This window comes from Coregonus lavaretus (assembly GCF_964263955.1).
Source record: "Coregonus lavaretus genome assembly, chromosome: 19".
Lineage (NCBI taxonomy): Eukaryota > Metazoa > Chordata > Actinopteri > Salmoniformes > Salmonidae > Coregonus > Coregonus lavaretus.
The window spans coordinates 32263550-32278089 of NC_140006.1; the positions used below are offsets into that span (position 1 = coordinate 32263550).

The 14540-nt window shown below is 43.8% G+C and overlaps 1 pseudogene across 1 annotated transcript in view; it reads right to left on the reverse strand.

Moving 5' to 3' along the window:
- The window catches only part of LOC311146699 (glypican-1-like), a 138472-nt pseudogene that overhangs the window by 60081 nt on the left and 63851 nt on the right, over positions 1–14540 (reverse strand). The window contains exon 2 of the transcript in view: positions 4155–4313. The product of the transcript in view is annotated as a glypican-1-like (transcript). The remainder of the gene's footprint in view (positions 1–4154; positions 4314–14540) is intronic.

Genomic DNA, 14540 nt, shown 5'->3' on the forward strand with positions numbered 1-14540 from the left:
AATTGGAAGGTACAGCTACCACTCTGTCCATTCCAATAGACAGTCCAATAATGTGAGGGTACAGCTGGATAAGTCTGGACATGTCCATCCAGACAGTCTAATACGTCCACAGTGGTAACTATGGTGAGCTGTGATATTGTATTTAATGTGGCGTATCACCCTCCAATTAACAGCCCTCCATCGCTCCACTTCTCCGTCTTAATAACAGATGCTCATCAACAGATGGTTTGCATCTAACCGTCTTACACCCCTCCCTCCCTCCCTCTCTCTTTCTCATCCCTCTGTCTCTTATCCTGCTGTCTCCATCTGATGCTCAGTGATGTGAGGTGAAGGAAGGGGGAGGGAGGAGATAGGGGTGACTGGTCAATGTTTAGGATCAGGTGGGGTTAAACACTTGTTTTTACAGAATGGGAGAAGTATGGTGGTTAGGAATGAATAATAATAATAAGGAAGGAGAGAGGAGAAAGGTGAGGGAGGTTGAGGATATCTAGGAATGATGCATTTGAATGTTGAGAATAGTGACACGAACACACAATCCATGGATGCAAAAAGCACTTAGGCAGAGAAAAGGAGAGAGAGGACTCACAGAAAGTGAGAGAAGGCATGACTGGAGGTCACAAGAGAGAATGGACAGGGCTTTACACAGGGGGGTTCCAGGCATGCTAACAAACATGAACTTTGAAAGAACATGATACAAAAACAATCAATTCAAAGAAAACAACCTTCATTTGACCTGCAGACCACAACAAACAACCAAATTCTGACATCCATCATTCATCTGGTGTATAGACTGCAATCCCCATATGAAATCAACTTCAACTAACACTGACTTGATGCTGCTGCTTTGACGTACTGATCGCTTGAGTGGACTTCAAATAGAGCTCTGTGTTAATGTGTTAGTGGCTACCATAAAATTAGAATTCAAAATATTTATATGGTGGATTCAATGTAAAAGTGATTTTACATGATGATGCACATCACACTGATTATTTTCACTCTTTTTCATTGTCATGGTAATTCTGAATCATACAAATACAAAATCAACCAAAGCAAAAGTTGGTAGAATGTTTGAATTCAGAATGTTTTGGTTGATAAGACAATAACGTTGATTTAAAACCCATTATTTTTCTTTTCCATGGTGATTCAATTCATAAGAATACACTTACATTTGAAAATGATGACATCACAATTAAAAATAGCAACTTTAGTAGAATTTTTAGCATGTTTGGTTGAAAGTCACTGTAGGCAATATTGATTTGAAACTCAGTTTTGTGGGAACAACCCCAACACTAGTCATGTGACTTGCTTCTGCTATCCAAGATTGTAAATTTATCAATAATGAGCTTCTTCAAGCAATTTCGCCAGTCTCTACCATGGATGGCACAGCCACATCAGTATCTTCCTGTCGTCACCAATGGTAAGAATCAAAAAGTTAATTGCTTAATTTGGTGTAGTTCTCAAGAATCCATGTTTAGAATGCATTTAGGTACATCTACAGTAGAACTGGGTTTATGTGTGACTTTAGGTCAGGTCCTCCCAAGTTGCTCAGAGATCTTGCTACCACAACTGGCACCTGCCTGAGCAGGAGAAACGACGTCTGTTCCACAAGCACATGGATATGAGGCGCAAGGTGGAGTTGGCTGCAGAGATGGACTTCCTGGAAATCTCTGATGTATTTAGTAGAAGTAGTATTACGATAAGAAGAATAAGATAGGATCGGTAAGTATAGTAAGTTTGATACGTGTAGGTTGTTGTCTATTTTAAATCAATACAAATAAATCATATTTTAAAGCTACAATGTATAACTTTTTGGGCGACCCGACCAAATTATCATAGAATGTGAGTTATAGATCTTTCATTCCAGTTGAAAGCAAGTCTAAGAAGCGGTAGATCTGTTCTATGTGTGCTATTAGAATTTTAGCAACCAGGAAATGGCAGAGCGATTTCTGCATAGTGCATCTTAAAGTATAAAAATTGCGATGCATCAATTTTGAGTGTGTGTGTGTGCGTGCGTGCGTGTATGTGTGGTTGGGCATCTGTGTGAGTGTGCATCCATGCTTGGGTGTGTGTGTGTCTGTTTGAAGCACATCGTTAGTGTGTTTACGTAGCTGAGTGAGTGATGCTTGATGGAGCGTTTCTGTGTGCTCTCTGTTGTTAATTACCACTGTGTGACTGTGAATGAGCTGTGCCTTCCATATACTTCTAAAGCACATAAACACAGAGAAGGTGTTTGTGTGTCTTGGACGGGCCGTGTGTGTGTGTGTGTATTTGTGTGTCTTGGACGGGCCGTGTGTGTGTGTGTGTGTGTATTTGTGTGTTTTGGACAGGTTGTCTTTGAAATGAGCCCAATGCTGCTCTGGCATTGCTTCAACGCTCTGGGTAGAATGGGCAGAGAGAGAATGATAGCAGATTGTACAGTAAATAGACGTCACTCAGCCTCTAATCAGTATGAGGCCAGAAAGGTCAGGCTGACAAACAGATCACAGATCCAGATGACAGCTCAATCAGCTAGGGGAACAAGTAGAGCACAGAGACAGATGCTTAGTCACCCCATATCGACTGGAACAGACTGTAGTGTATCATTAAACATACATAATCATCAATGTTCCAATCACTGCATATTCTAATCACTTAAATCTGGGATCAGTCTGACCCCTATGTCCTGAGTCACAGAACAACTTAACTTTCACCCTCACTAAAAATAAATACAGAACTGTACATTACACATACAGTAATCATGAATGTATATAACATGGTATGATATCAATGTATTTAATATTATAATGGCATGATATCATACATTGGTATGTATACTGTTCATGCTACACAAACAGACCCCCACTTCTCAAACAGAAATTGTGAGTGGTTATGACATTACAGTATATTGATACTGCCCAGGCTTCTCTCTCTCTCTCTCTCTCTCTCTCTCTCTCTCTCTCTCTCTCTCTCTCTCTCTCTCTCTCTCTCTCTGTACAGTGTGTAATTTAGGGAGCTTAATGTTAAGTAACCTCTATACTCTACACTATATGTGTGTGAGATTCCTCATCAATCAAGAAGGATTAAAGCAATATTTTCTTCTCACACACACTCTGAAGCTGGACCACGCATGTGTGATCCTTCACGTCTTAGAGACGTGGATTTCCCTCCACAGAACACAAGAAGATTATTAGACATTCTCAGGGACTTGAGACTGATGGCTGAGAGAGACTGGAGTTAGACATACTCAGGAACTTGAGACTGATGGCTGAGAGAGACTGGAGTTAGACATACTCAGGGACTTGAGACTGATGGTTGAGAGAGACTTGGTGGAGTAGAGGAAAAAGCAAGGGATAACGTGTCGAGTGTGTTGTGTACGGAGAGAGGGTTGGAACGGAGGGATGGAGGGAGTGGAGTTGGAGACAGCCCAGCTGTCCTGTCTGGACTACTTGCAGCGTGCGCTAGGAAAAACACTCTCCCTGAAATAAAGTGACTTCTGACACTATGGTTTCACAGTAAATAGCTCACAGTGATGTACTGGTTGTATTCGTATACAGACACGTAAACAGACTTACAGGCACATGAATGCAAGCTATCACACACATACGTGCATACACATGCACACATATACATGCCTTCAAACACCCACAACAGTCCTCTCTCTTCTCTCTATTACTGTCATACACACACACACACACACACACACACACAGACCTTTCGACCTCTTCTTGGTTAACCAACACGCACTGATCAGAGCCAGCACCAATCAGACTGATGGAGAAACTAATGAATGAGAACAGAGTTTACACAGGACTGTTAGACCTAATGTAGATGAGGAGGGAGGGAAAGAGACAGAGGGTTTCCTCTTTCTCTTCCTCTCAATCTCTGTCCCTCCCTCTCTCCTACTCAGCGTCAAAGGCCTTGTAATGAGGGATACTGGACCAGTCCCTCCATCGGTCTCTCTCCCTCCCTCTGTCTCCCTGCCTGCCTCCCTCCCTCCATTCCTCCCTCTGTCCTACAGTACTCTTCATCACAGGCCTTGTACTGTCCGTTGAGGGAGGCTTGCAGGGCTCGTCCAGCATCTGTGACCTGGCCTTCCATCTCTCGCTCTCTGTCTCCCCTCTCTTTCTTCCCCCTCCATCCGTCCCCCTCCCTCCCTTCCTCAATCCCCCACTCACCGTCGAAGACCTTGTACTGTCCATTGAGGGAGGCTTGCAGGGCTCGTCCAGCGTCTCTGATCAGGCCCTCCATCTCTGTGCGACTCAGATTGGATAGGCTGTCCTCCATGACACTAGTGCAACACGTGTAGCCTTGGGGACAGATCCTCAGATGCTCTCCTAGAGGAGGGCGAGAGAGGAGATAGTCAGTTAACACTATGCAGTAGGTTACTTAGCAGCACAGTGTTGACAGGTAAGGTTTGGCCAATTTATTTTGTTGCTTAGTCTTGTCAGCATCACTGATACTATCTGATACAGTCCACAGATCAACACAAAACATTTCCGTTATACAGTATCTAAGGAAATACAGAATGTTGCTTTCCTTTTGCCATCTTGTATATATTACATCAATGCGGTCAAACAAGGGTACAGCATTTATTTGTCTCTGTATTTTAAAGTTCAAACCTCAGAACCACATTCTATTTCAATGGTTCAATATGTCCACCCTAACCCAGAATGTCCGCCTTATTGAAAGGACAGTGAGTTACATTGAAGTAATGTACATACACTATTGACGAGTCCTAAACAATGAAGCATGAAGATCATACAAAATACCAAGATCAGGGCCCGTACCCACAAAGAATCTCAGTGTAGGAGTACTGATCTAGGATCTGTCCATATAATATTATTCATTATGATCTTAAAGGCTAAACTGATCATAGAGCGTTCCTCATCCTCTGTGTGGATACTGGGCCTGTATGTGCAGTATAGTGTGCACAGTACAGTGAGTAGAGAGGCGGTGAGGTAAGGCTACACCTCAGGAAGCATCAGAGCGAGAGGGGGAATCAGCCACATGCAACTTTAATGATGACTCCCACAGACATGGAAGGAAAATCTCAACTATAGCCTTGAAATGAATGCATTGTTCTTTACCAGAACTAGTTTTGACGTAGATGACGTATTATACACCTTGTTGCTATTTGGCATTAGGCAATAAACCTTCTGCAAACATTCACACATAGGCCTCACACAGTGTGGAGATGGTGAATAGTTATCAGCCAATTTAAAATAGAGAGAATATTTTAACGATTCAACTGAATAGATTCTGAAGAGATCTTTTATCGCATTCTGAACATCTTCACGTCTACCCACACACACTACGCGTACAGTCAGATGGAGCATGCCAACGTCCTTTCACTGTTTAATTACATTTTCCTTTTTAAGAGGCAGTGTTAAGCCTCTGACACACACACACTATCTCTCTCACTCTCTCGCTCTCACTCTTGCTCTCTCTCGCACACACACACTTCGATGGCTGCTCTATCCCTGCCAAGGTGAGATGGAGTATGTGGGCGGTAACAAACAAAGATCCTATTGCTGCTCTCTCTCTTGGGGAGAGAGAGGTCTGACTGCAGACTGACCAACTCTTAAATGACTAGACATCTTATTCAATGTCCTTTTCAGAAGGGAATGTTCTAGAACTCAGTGTGTATACAGAAAGCTCTACACACACACACACACACTGTGACAGTGCTATGATTGTACTGCTCTGGGACTGGGGCAGAGACTGCTCGTCGATTGCGTAACACCTGGCTGCTCACTGATCAATGATAGTCTATTACACAGTGTTAAACAGTGAATATGATGCAGTGAACACACAGAGTGCTAGTTGTAGTGATTTTCTTTCAGGCGTCCAATAGTGTCCATTTAGAATGCACATGGTGTGTGTTTAGAAGGGTGTGTATGTTTACCCACAGAGGGGAATATGGAGGAGAATAACAGCCCAACAGTTTTACAGATCAAAGATATTGATCTGCTGTGCAGGACCTCAACTGTTAAAGCCAAGCATTTTGCCCTCATTTAATTGTAGCCTGCCATTAATCAATATGTGTGTTTCTGGGTGTTTGTACATTTGTGTCTGTGTGTGGTGTGCACTGCATTGATCTATGTGTGTGGATCTGTGAGTGTGTGTGTGTGTGTATGTGTGTGTGTGAGTATGACTTGTGTGTCCATGTGAGCAATGTGTTGGCAAGTATATATCATTGAGTATCTCTGAGTGTGTGTGTGTGTGTGTGTGTGTTGTTGCCACAGTGTGTGTAAATGGTGATGAAGTGACTCATCAGTCCTATGTCAGTGTGTCTACTAGCCAGGACTTTCCATTTGAGGGAGAGGAGAACATGTCAATGTGGATGGTACAGTGACATTGAGCAGCCCTCATCTTACCATGTCGCCGCAATTACATCAAGACCACAACAGACTCATACACTCATCTCTCTGACGCATGAGTGTGTGAAGGGAGGGTTGTGTGTGTGGTGGTGGAGGTGGGGTGGGGTTGTGTGCTTGGTCGGCTGCAATCTGTCAGCCTCTGGGACAGTCTTTCTAAATACCTGCCTGGGTCAGCCATCTCTACCAGCTCAGTGTGCCTGCTGCCTGCTGTCTGAAGGACATCTGAGCTAAGTGAGCTGGCACACAAATACACACACACACACAGGGTCTGAGAAACAGAGACTGCTCGTCGATTGCGTAACACCTGGCTGCTCACTGATCAATGATAGTCTATTACACAGTGTTAAACAGTGAATATGATGCAGTGAACATACAGAGTGCTAGTTGTAGTGATTTTCTTTCAGGCGTCCAATAGTGTCCATTTAGAATGCACATGGTGTGTGTTTAGAAGGGTGTGTATGTTTACCCACAGAGGGGAATATGGAGGAGAATAACAGCCCAACAGTTTTACAGATCAAAGATATTCATCTGCTGTGCAGGACCTCAACTGTTAAAGCCAAGCATTTTGCCTCATTTAACTAGCCTGCCATTAATCAATATGTGTGTGTGTGGGTGTTTGTACATGTGTACTGCATCAATCTGTGTGTGTGGGTCCATGAGTGTGAGTGTGTGTGTGTGTGTGCCATTTGTACATGCCTGTGTGTGTGTGAGCCAGCCAAATCACTTTCAATCAGACGATAGAGCAGATTGAGGGAACAGCGTTCCTTAACGGTACTCTTCGTCCCCTCCTCGCCAGTCATCACTCACACAGTCTTCTAACTGAAGAACACATACATTACTCTAGTAGAATCACCTTTCAGATGGTATCAATAGTCTATACTCTTATCCTATGGACATTATTACCTTTCTAATAATAATATGCCATTTAGCAGACGCTTTTATCCAAAGCGACTTACAGTCGTGCGTGCATACATTTTTGTGTATGGGTGGTCCCGGGGATCGAACCCACTACCTTGGCGTTACAAGCGCCGTGCTCTACCAGCTGAGCTACAGAGGACCACAGAGTTGGAGGTATTGGTAGAGCTCTCTGTTAGTGGGTAGGTCATATAATTTTGGAAGCTGCGGTATTACTTTTTCAGAAAGCACAAGGAAAAAGAGAACAAGGGGATATGGTATGACGCTATAAAGGAGAGTTCCAAAGGAACTGACTTCACTCCTTAAATATTTAAAGGTTTGGAGGAACAATCACAAAGATGTTGTGCCAGCTGTGTACATTATTTATGTTTCCAGTGACAACAACAACAAAACACACACACACTGCTGAGAGGCTGCAGCTCCAGCCAGGTCACCCGTGAAACAAATCAGTATTCCACGTCCATCCATGTCTGAGGACGTCGGGACATGACGTGGAAACCGGCCACTAGGGGCAACAGTGAGCACAGTTACCTTCAAGTAGGTTTGGGTTTTGCTAGGGTGTTGTGGATGGTGGATAGGCGTAAGCCTCTGATTCCAAAGGTTACATGTTCAAATCCAGTGATAGAAAGTTGTTTTGGATATTTTTGTTTTAAGCCTATCTCAAACCTTAACCCTTACCTTAACCATTCGGAGTTAATGCCTAACCTTAACCCTAACCTTAAAAATGTGGAGTTAATGCGTAAACGTACCATTAAACACTTTGAAATTTGACATTTGTAACAACTTCGAAAAGGCTGCAGCTCACCACGTCTACCTAAGTCTAACCTAACTTACACACCCTAACCAGCATCAGCCCAACTCACACCCTAACCAGCATCAGCCCAACTCACACCCTAACCAGCATCAGCCCAACTCACACCCTAACCAGCATCAGCCCAACTCACACCCTAACCAGCATCAGCCCAACTCACACCCTAACCAGCATCAGCCCAACTCACACCCTAACCAGCATCAGCCCAACTCACACCCTAACCAGCATCAGCCCAACTCACACCCTAACCAGCATCAGCCCAACTCACACCCTAACCAGCATCAGCCCAACTCACACCCTAACCAGTATCAGCCCAACTCACACCCTAACCAGCATCAGCCCAACTCACACCCTAACCAGCATCAGCCCAACTCACACCCTAACCAGCATCAGCCCAACTCACACCCTAACCAGTATCAGCCCAACTCACACCCTAACCAGCATCAGCCCAACTCACACCCTAACCAGCATCAGCCCAACTCACACCCTAACCAGCATCAGCCCAACTCACACCCCAGCAGAGCAGTCTACCATGTCCTTATGTCTCCCCCTTAACCCCCTGAGAGAGGACGTGAGGGGGCGTGAGCAAGAGGGAGGGAATTTATGAAGCACTTACGCCCCCCATTTTCCCGTGTTCCCCCTAGTCACTCCCTCCTTCGACACATACACACACTGACAGAGCCTCTCAACAGGGAGCAATTCTCAAGCCATTATTTTATCACAGGCCACCAGGAGGAAGACTCCTATTAAAAGCCAATAGGGGGAAGCTGAATAAGGTTGTGCACACTCAGATAAACCCTGGCCAGAAACAGACAGGCAGGGCTTTTAAAGAAAAGGAGGATGTGGGGAGAAATAAAAGAGAGGAAAAAAGAGAGACTCAAAGGGGTTCATTGACGGATTCTCTCAATTATCGGTCTGGGCCGTTGTGACAGAGGTTAACACAAGAGTCAGGGGAAAAAAGAGAGGGAGGAACAGAAGACAAAGGGGTAGAGAGAAAAGCGAGGGGGCAGAGCCCAAGAGAACTGCACAATGAAGTAATGTTGATATTTGAAAGGACCACCTAAGACGGCCAGTCAAGTAGGTTGTCTAAAAACTATTTTAACAGTAATTATAAATATAGTGCTACAATATTTAACCACTTATGCAAATTGCCTACATTATTGTAACCTCCAGACACTGAATAGCTGAAGGAGTGATAGTGTCCATACATTTGAAAATGGATGTGTCTCTTCTCGACAAACATTTAAAAAATCAGTCTACCTTTTTACAAAGAATCTACAAATAACAGGAAAAGCAATCTGTCAGATTTGTCCTTCAGTGTGCCATATCTCTGATGTCCCATCATGACAAATTACTCTGAGATTTACAAAAGAACAACCTGTTGCCATAGAAACGGGCTGTCACAGATACTGATTACCGGAGAAAAGCTTTGGCCTCGGTTGAAGGACAGCTCTCTGAGCTGTACCAACAACTAGAATTGCAAAATTCTGGTAACATTCCCAAAACGTCCCCGGTTTTCTAGAAATGGAAGATTGGAATATTGGTTTGTAAGATTCCTGGAATTTTAAGGGGAAAAGCAGGAAATTCATCCTCCCAACAGGATTTCTGGAAAATCTGGGAATTTTGGGAAAGTTACCAGAGTTTTGCCCCCATACCCACAACTATAAAGGTCACAAATGCAATACAGGGTACAAAAAACACCATGGGAACACATTGCTCACAAATTTACCTGAAGATAATCTTAGTTGATCAAGGCCTGACAAAGACTCAAAACAGACTCATCATGATAAATCAGGGTTCATAAACTGAGGTTTGGTATATGGTTAAGAAGGCACAATAAGGCATTATAACAGGTCAAGTTTTCCATATCAACAAGGTTAATGACAACGTCTAAAAAGTATACCACAGAAGTGTATTGCACACACCTGTCGACATCGTGATCGTATATTTCCTCATCTCTAACAAGTAACCCTCACTGATGTGATGACACACTGGTCTGATTGTCTCTGGTAATCTCAGATTGCTATTGCATCATTCACTTTCAGATTACAGTGGTGTGTGCATGGGGGCTCTGATGCCCTCATGGATTATAATCCTAATCCAGGGAGTTGTGCCAAAGTGTGTATATTCCACAGCTGGAGAGATTGACGTCAGTGCTAAGGGAACTAGTCCTGTGTAGCTCAGTTGGTAGAGCAGGGCGCTTGCAACGCCAGGGTTGTGGGTTCGATTCCCACGGGGGACCAGTATGAAAACATTTATGCACTCACTAATTGTAAATTGCTTTGGATAAGAGCGTCTGCTAAATGACTAAAATGTCAAATGTAACTACCCAAATCACTAGGGATGAGATAATGACGACGTTACTATTGTCCTACTGAGGATTAGAAAACTAAAGCAGTGGTCACTAAACTTTTAGCATTTATTATCTCCAATAATCCTGGGATTTATCTAAAGACGGTCCAATAATCCTGTGACCTACCTAAAGACTGTCCAATAACTATGTGGCTGTGACCCAGTGAATAGAAATACTAACCAAAACCCAGTCCTTAGGCCTGAGAGAGACTGGCTGTCACCCATAACTGGGTTCAGAGTTACCATTTTGGGATATCACCAGGATACAGTCGAGGTTAGGGGACTTTTTCTTTCTTTCTTTATTTATGTTGTTCTCGCTTTCTCTGTTTCTCTCTCTCCACTTCTCTCTCCACTTCTCTCTCTCTTTCTCTCTCTCTCTCTCTCTCTCTCTCTCTCTCTCTCTCTCTCTCTCTCTCTCTCTCTCTCTCTCTCTCTCTCTCTCTCTCTCCACTTCTCTCTCTCTCTCTCTCTCTCTCTCTCTCTCTCTCTCTCCCTCTCTCGCTCTCTCTCTCTCTCTCTGTTTATCTCTCCCCCTTCTCACTCTTGTTCTCTCTTTCTCTCCCTCTCTCTCTCTCTCTCTCCCTCTCTCTCTCTCTCTCAATTCAATTTCAATTTAATTTCAATTTAAGGGCTTTATTGGCATGGGAAACGTATGTTTACATTGCCAAAGCAAGTGAAGTAGATAGTAAACAAAAGTGAAATAAACAATAAAAATGAACAGTAAACATTACACTCACAAAAGTTCCAAAATAATAAAGACATTTAAAATGTCATATTATGTAGTCCCCTGTAGCTCAGTTGGTAGAGCATGGCGCTTGCAACGCTAGGGTTGTGGGTTCGTTTCCCACAGAGGGCCAGTATGAAAAATGTATGCACTCACTAACTGTAAGTCCCTCTGGATAAGAGCATCTGCTAAATGACTAAAATGTAAATGTATATACAGTGTTGTAACAATGTGCAAATAGTTAAAGTACAAATGGGAAAATAAATATCGATTGTATTTACAATGGTGTTTGTTCTTCACTGGTTGCCCTTTTCTTGTGGCAAAAGGTCACAAGTCTTGCTGCTGTGATGGCACACTGTGGTATTTCACCCAGCAGATAAGGGAGTTTATCAAAATTATTTAATACTTTGTGGATCTGTGTAATCTGAGGGAAATATGTGTCTCTAATATGGTCATACATTTGGCAGGAGGTTAGGAAGTGCAGCTCAGTTTCCACCTCATTTTGTGGGCAGTGTGCACATAGCCTGTCTTCTCTTGAGAGCCAGGTCTGCCTACGACTGCCTTTCTCAATAGCAAGGCTATGCTCACTGAGTCTGTACATAGTCAAAGCTTTCCTTAAGTTTGGGTCAGTCACAGTGGTCAGGTATTCTGCCACTGTGTACTCTCTGTTTAGGGCCAAATAGCATTCTAGTTTGCTCTGTTTTATTCTTTCCAATGTGTCAAGTAATTATCTTTTTGTTTTGTCATGATTTGGTTGGGTCTAATTGTGTTGCTGTCCTGGGGCTCTGTGGGGTCTGTTTGTGTTTGTGAACAGAGCCCCAGGACCAGCTTGCTTAGGGGACCCTTCTACAGGTTCATCTCTCTGTAGGTGATGGCTTTGTAATGGAAGGTTTGGGAATCGCTTCCTTTTAGGTGACTGTAGAATTTAAAGGCTCTTTTCTGGATTTTGATAATTAGCGGGTATCGGCCTAATTCTGCTCTGCATGCATTATTTGGTGTTTTTCATTGTACACAGAGGATATTTTAGCAGAATTCTGCATGCAGAGTCTCAATTTGGTGTTTGTCTCATTTTGTGAATTCTTGGTTGGTGAGTGGACCCCAGACCTCACAACCATAAAGGGCAATGGGTTCTATAACTGATTCAAGTATTTTTAGCCAGATCCTAATTGGTATGTCAAATTTGATGTTCCTTTTGATGGCATAGAAGGCCCATCTTGCCTTGTCTCTCAGATCGTTCACAGCTTTGTGGAAGTTACCTGTGGCGCTGATGTTTAGGCCGAGGTATGTATAGTTTTTTTGTGTGCTCTAGGGCAACGGTGTCTAGATGGAATTTGTATTTGTGGTCCTGGCAACTGGACCTTTTTTGGAACACCATTATTTTTGTCTTACTGGGCCCAGGTCTGACAGAATCTGTGCAGAAGAGCTACGTGCTGCTGTAGGCCCTCCTTGGTTGGTGACAGAAATACCAGATCATCAGCAAACAGTAGACATTTGACTTCAGATTCTAGTAGGGTGAGCCCGGGTGCTCTAGACTGTTCTGGTGCCCTCGCCAATTCGTTGATATTTATGTTGAAGAGTGTGAGGCTTAAACTGCGTCCCTGTGTCACCCCAGGGATGCAGTTTAAGCCCCACCCTCTCTCTCTCTCCCTCTCCCTCTCTTACACACACACCCCTCCGACTACGGCCCACCCAGGCCGTAATAATATCCCCTTGGTGCGTGGTCTGATCATCAGGTTGGTCATGAAATGTGATCTAGAGGCTGGCAACATAAATAACTTCCTCCCTCCAGCAGCTAGAGCAGCAGGCCATAACACCTTACTACTGGTGGCTGGCTGGCTGGCTGGCTGGCTGGCTGGCTGGCTGGCTGGCTGGCCTCTGGGTTATGCTTCCTAAACCTATCCACCTCCTCACAGGGCACACACATACCACTTACTGGAACACACATACCACTTACTGGAACACACAGACACACACACACCACTTACTGGAACACACACACACACACACACACCACTTACTGGAACACACACAGACACACACACACACACAGCCCTGAGCCCTGCCATTGGGTACCAGCCTATTTGAGGGGCTGAGACTTCCACAGGATCCTCAAACATTAGATAGCCACCAACATCTTGAGACACAGACGGACAGACAGACAGACAGACAGACACAGCGAGAGGATGTGCTGGACTGGCTCAAACACATGAGGAAGAATGATCAGGGACATGATGGATTACAACAGGTTTTGTAATTACGTTGCTGTAGCCCTCAGAAACATGCATGGCTGCCTTCCATGACAGGCAAGTGACAGACAGACAACACACACACACACACACACACACACACACACACACACACACACACAACCCAGTGGCAATGTCACTGAACAAATAACCAATGAGTGTATTAGGTGGGACCGTGAACATCACCATCAGGCAGCACCAGTCCCAGAGCAGTACAACCATAGCACTGTCACAGTGTGTGTGTGTGTGTGTATGTGTGTGTGTGTATGTGTGTGTGTGTGTGTGTGTGTGTGTGTGTGTGTGTGTGTGTGTGTGTGTGTGTGTGTGTGTGTGTGTGTGTGTGTGTGTGTGTGTGTGTGCGTGTGTGCATAAAACTTGTGTGTGTGTGCGTGCGTGCATAATACGTGTGTGTGCGCATATGACAAAAAAGCAGAGAATTAAAGCTGAGAATTAAGATATTTTATAGAAATAAATCCTGCCTCACTTTGGAAAGTAGAAGTAAGATTGTTCAAGCAACGCTTCTCCCAGTACTTGATTATGGTGATATAATCTACATGTATGCAGCAGCCTCTGTTTTAAAACCTTTAGAGTCGATCACTCAGCTCTGCGTTTTATCACTGGGGAAAATGTTCATACACCTCATTACATTTTTAATAGTTATGTTGGCTGGGAGTCTCTGAGTACCAGAAGGGCCCAACATTGGCTACTTTTTTTGTATATAAAGCGGTTCTTCAGAGACCCCCACTACCTCAGCTCACTTATTAATTGGAGATCCAGCAATTTTCAGACCCGCTCTCTGGACTGGCTGGTTCTGGAGGTCCCGTGTGTCTCCACTGACCTGGGAAAATACTTTTAGTTGGTATGCCCCCAGCTCAGGGAATAGCATTCAGGCCAACAGCTGGACTCGCTGGTCCCCATTGGACAGTTTAGATCAATTTTGAAGGCGATAATATGTGATAGTTTGTTTTGATTAATCTTGTTGTATTTATTGTATTGTGTTGATGTTGTCATTTTGCTTTATGTTGTATTGAATTGTGTGTTCATGTTCACAGGGCTCCCTGGAGAAAGAGCCCCTAGTCTCAATAGTGACCCCTCTGTCTAAATAAAAGTTAAAATCAATTAAGTTAAATTAA